Below are 6,000 nucleotides of genomic sequence, written 5' to 3' on the forward strand. Positions count from 1 at the left end.
AATTTGAAGAATGTGGTAGGTTAGTTCATGAAAATGAGATGTTGAGAAATGATTTGGTACAATCCCAGAGCAATGAGCAAGAGATTGAGAGACAAATGTCAATACTAAGAGATGACTTAATTGCTACAAGTGAGTACAAAGAAAAGTTCAAGATCAGCTTAGCATAGCTTGATGATTTACTGAAGAGATAGAGGCAGATTGGAGATTCCAGTGGACTTGGATTTGAGCAAGGACAGAGTTCTGGTACTGCTAATGTTGATGAAAACCATAAGGAAATTCAATGTTTATAAATTCAATGGTAGATGTTTTGTTTACAATAGATTTGGTCACATGGCTAGGCAATATAGAAATAAAGCAAATCGGAACCTTGATTCTGCTCTCGGTAAATGTTCTAAATGTAATTAAAATGGTCATAAGGCAGAAGATTGCAGAATGAATGTAGAATGCTATGCTTGTGGAAAATTTGGACATATGGCTAATCAGTGCAGGTCAAGCAATTTCAATGGTATTCAAAAGAACAATGTTACATGTTATGCATGCAATGAAGTTGGACATATTGCTAAGTTCTGTAGAAGTAGAAATCCACCGGTTGGTAATGGAGGATCAAATGATAAATGCAAAGAGAAGGTTAATGAAATCTAGCATGATCATACTTAGAGATGGGTTAGAAATATTGAAGAGCAATCATCAAATAGGAATGTCCCGATTACCTATCCAGTAGAAGTGGTTGCTCCTGCACTGGCAGTGAGCTCATTTGGTGACTGAGGGAGATTCCTTAGGGGTAGGAAAATTTCATGGAAGTTGATGCATATGCCTCTGGAGGAGATTCTGGAAGATGTTCTAGATATTGGAAAAGATTATCTGACATTGATATGTTCAGAGTGAGATCCGGTATCTTTCATCGGTAGTCATTTATGTCAATGGAAGATTAGGGTTTTCTCGATGAATAAAAGGTTGATTACACTTGATTGTTATTCACCTAGCATTCAGAGTGATTTCAAAGTGACTTAGTGCAATCAGAAGCTATTAAGAGGTGATCAGATTTCTTCTTGAGTGATCACACCGACATCTGGAAGGATTTGTTGGAGGTTTTCATCAGAAGCATTCTAAAGGTATTTTTCTTGAATCATGGAATTGAGATCATCTTCTTCTCCTATTTTCGTTGCAAATCTAATTGTAGTAGAGGTTAAGGACCACCCCAGGATAATTTTCAAACGGTATCCACATGTGGCTACCAAGGAAGATTCGGTTGGAGTATTTTCTCGCGTTCTGGAGGGAGTGGTATATGTGGAAGATGTTAGGGCCTATATGCATTATCATATAGAGGATTTAGGCACTTCAGAGATCAAGGAGATGTATATGAATGAACTCATGGGAGAATCTAGTAAGATAAAATGGGAATATCAACACATCAAAGATCTAGGGTTCACTGATATTCTAGATATTCTAGAGTTCGAGGATGAGATAGTCATATATGTACTGAGAAAAGTACATGGGGAGTTCATATGGCTGGACTGATCCTACAAAATCACTAAGGAAGCCATCCAGGAAATTAATGGCTTGTTATCGATAGGGCCATATTTGGATAAGAAAGTATCAAATGACATCCTAAGGATGATCACCGACGCCACATCAGACAGGAGATCGATGAAGGTGAGCACCATCACCGACACCAACATCAAATTTGGAAGCATGTTCATAGGCTACAAGGTAACTCACTCTAACCGACTAAATTTAGTTTCTAGTTCATGTATTTTGGCTGCATATAGGATGATGAGAGACAATATCAAGTTAGATCTTTGTGACTGGATGCTTGAGGAGTTATTGATCAATTTAGGGAAGATTAAAGGTGAGAAGAAGGGAACCTTTCAGTATGGAAATTTGTTGGTCTTCTTAATGTTATACTTTTTGAATGATACTCCCAGTTTTGGAAGGAAGCAATGGGATTTTGAAATCCGGGTAGGAAGACAACTAAAACAATCAATTACTGCATTGGGAAGTCTTAGAGATGATAAGGTATGGGGTTACTTTAAGGATTTTCAGAAATCTATGAGGTCTAGAATAAGAGTACTTGAGCATATAGGAGAGAAATACTCTATCGACATATGTTTCATGGTCAAGAAAGATGAGACCCTCATGGAGGTAGTCAAGCCCCAGAATATTTGGATAGCTGAAATGGGTTATGAGGTGGATGCATTAATTCTTGATACATATGCCAAAATTCTACTTGATGCGGATATAGATGAAGCAAAAAAACCTTGTGGAACAACATAGCAAAAGACTCTTGAGGTTGAAACTGAGTTCAACTAAAAGAAGAGGGAAAAACAAGAAGGTAAGGCAAGCAATTTTGCACAGGAAGTTTTTAAGGACATTAAGGCTCTTATTGATGTTGTCTCGGAGAAAGGGAGAAAGAGGAAGGATCTGGTAGTTCATAATGAACCTGTGACTGCAAATTCTTACCCTGAAGATGACACACCATTAGCATTCAAAAGGGTTACAAGGAAGAAGCCAGAAGAACCTAAAGTGGAAGAAAAGAAACAACTGGTTAGGAAGGTCACCATCAAATTACCGACACAAAAGCAAGCACCCAAGGCTACACCATCAGATACATCTGATACTGCCAGAAGGAGGAAGAAAAGTGACATTGACTTGGCACTAGAAATTGGTAATGTGACTATTATACCACCCATGACTTGTGCTGAAATTGTTGATGAAACAACTAAGGATGGGATGCTGAAAAATGTTATTATGATACATTTGACGATGATGAACTGAGAGAGGTAGAGGAAGCAAAACTTCTATATTTAGATATCTATAAGAAAGTATTAATTGAAATAGAAAATCAAATACCGACAGAGTTATACAACATGTTAGATTCTAGAAGGTTATCTGCAATGCAAGAAGACAAACACATTAAGATGCAAGCACTTTTAGCTATATGTGTTTCTATAACTCTAGATAAAATGGAGAAGACAATTGAGGTTGTAGATATGAAGGTATTCAATAGAAAACACAGAATAACTAGCCTGATGTTAGGAAAGATGAATGAGATAATAAAGGAAACACAAAAGACTTGGATAAAATTTTTGGGAGAGCATAGAGGATTCTTCACTTCACTGGAGACAAAGAATGATACTGTAGATGCATCGGTTGAAGGGAAAGGTAAAGGGATTATGGGTACTCCACCCTCAGTTTTGAAGAATATCAAGATAGTGTAAATTGAGCCACCGGTAAACACAAATGTACAAACAAATACAGAGACACCGGTTAATGCAAATAACATTGTACATGATACTAACATTGAGGACACTTATCCTCCAGATGCTAATGTACAGGTTGAGGATGCTATTCCTAGAGAGGAACCGATAGTTGCATAGACTGCACCAAGTGGCAAAGCCACTGATGCAAGTGAGGAGGCAATAAAAGTTAAATCACCAGAGAAAATAGGGGAATCTTGTAGGGAACCAGTTGCTGGCACATCATTATTGATAATTGACACTTATCAAGTTGAAAAGAAAAACATCACAAAGATGAGTCCCACAAAACTAATGACGATACAGACAAAGGGATTATAGATTAATCCATAACTATTTTGCACAGATTGGTCCCAGAATGTAAGATTGAGAAAGAAGTGAGCCCTTCTAGAAAGCTTAAGGTAATAATAGAGCACATCTCTAAATATTTTCAATCATTATAATAGATCTCTAACGGGCAAGCACTTAAAAAATTCACTTTGGCTAAGAGAGCCGCTTTTGATTAGATCATTGAGAGAGAGAAGAAAAAGATTGAGGAGAAATTAATTTTGATAGAAAATTATTTGAAACAAGGTACTAATACATACATGGTATGTTGCAATACTGAGATTCTTACAACAAAAGTAGATAAAAAGATAAAAGAGATACATGACAAAATTGCTAGTATTGCTAACTCTTTTGATGGACTAATTTCACTTACAACATCTATTGATGGACAACTTTTGACTTTGGAGAACCAAATTTCTTCTCTTGAAAAGGAAAGAGATAAGATCATTCAGAGAGCCAGAAGTCTTAGAGGTTTGGTGAGTCCAAGATTGGATTCACTTGGTGTACATAAAAGGGAATGCATGGATATGCTTGGTAAGCCCACATTGACATAAGTTAATGAGAAAGAATCACTTGCATATTTAGTGAGTGGACTTGTATCTATCTCTAGCACATTCAAAGCCAACTAGGATACTTATATGTGTTGGCATTTGCATAAAGATTGCATTAATGATATGTTGTGTTGTCATTGATGTCAGTTGAACCGGTAACGATATTAATGATGTTGCTGATATTGTTGTTATTGTTGATATTGTATTGTAAACCGGTATGTAAGTTTGTGAGTTGAACCGGTAATCAGAGTAAAAAATTAAACCCTTTCTATCTTATGTAACTGGTAAACCCTACCAGTTGTTTTTTGTTAAACCCTAACCGATTAAGGTTGTTCAATTGGTTATGCTAGATGAGCAATAATGATGGTGACACGTAAGGTCATTGTATGAAGAAAAGTTCAAAAAAAATTGCGTGTTTGTTTGTCTAGGGAATGAACAAAATGTATTTGCATCTAAGCAAAATGTGTGATGAGTTACTAAGCTCGATGAAGCGGTAATCAAGGAGCGGTTGAGGTTTTCTTGATTGATGTGTAGAGATTGCTATAAAATCCAACGGTCATGCTTGTACCAACTTGTTTGTAATCTCGATGAGAGGATTATATTTTTGTTGTGTTACCGACCTATTTGATTTGTGTTTTAGGTCTATGAAGCTGTTTTATTTTAGAGTTGGCAAGAGTTGGCAGAAATCAGTTGAGTGTGTGATTGCTAAAATGGAGGATGAGTCTACAGTTTGAGTAAAGGCAGATAGAAGCTTAAATGGATCTGATCAAGCAATTGTAGTGCTATTGAAACAGATCAAGAAACTCCCGTTGTTTTCTAACAATTACAGCAGCATTGAAATCCCCTAACTGGGTAAGCTCTAACAAGCTTGGTTACTTATTAAATCCTCTAACAAGGTGGTCCATTAGATTGGAATATCAAATCCTCTACTGAGGTTACTCCTTACAGGGTATTTCCATCTAACAAGGCATTTGTAGTCAATCCCTTAACTGGGTGATTCCTAATAGGATCAGTTCTTAACAAGACTTTTTGCAAAAGCTTTAACAGACTTGGCTCCTAATAGGGCGAACATCAGAAGAGTTCAGATATTATATTGCGAGTCTCATCTCACCGTGGTTTTTACCTATTTGGGTTTTTCACATATAAATACTTGTGTCACGTGGTGAATTTTTTTGTGGTTGTGATCTTATGATTGATTGGATTAACTATTTTTGATAAGGCATGATAACCGGATGCATTGAGAAGTTTGCATTGGCATATGATAAAGCATTTGGATGTTTAAAAGTTAAATTTGTTTACTGTTAAATTGTTGTAACAGTCAACCGATATTCTTATGAGTATTGATCTTGATAGTGGTATTTCATTGATAAGATTACTTTGCATGTTTGGGTTTGAGTTTGAGTTTGGGAAGTTTGTATCAGTTTTTCTAGTTTCTAATTCACCCCCCCTCTCAGTAATCTACCAGATACTTATTCTTTCATCATACCATCAATTGGTATCAGAACAATTTAGGTCCTCTAAGGTTGAAGCCTAACACCTTGAGGAAAAGATATGCTAGATCATGATAAAGAAGGAAGGTCTGATATTCAAAAGAGAAAACTATAGGATATAGAGCGACATAATGAAAATTTACATCAAGAATTTGGGAAGTCAGTATTGGGATCGTATATATACTATGTATATTGCACCTACTGGAATTCTGACTGATGATCAAAAGAAAGAACAACAATAAAATCATCAAGCATTGGAGGCTATTATCAGTTCCCTATCTGATGCTGAATATGTAGATGTTCATGGTCTTGAAACTGCATATGAAATATGGAAAAAAATTGAAGAGATTTATAGCGGTGATGAACATGTTAATATTG

This window comes from Cryptomeria japonica, chromosome 1, assembly GCF_030272615.1.
Source record: "Cryptomeria japonica chromosome 1, Sugi_1.0, whole genome shotgun sequence".
Classification (NCBI taxonomy): Eukaryota; Viridiplantae; Streptophyta; class Pinopsida; order Cupressales; family Cupressaceae; genus Cryptomeria; species Cryptomeria japonica.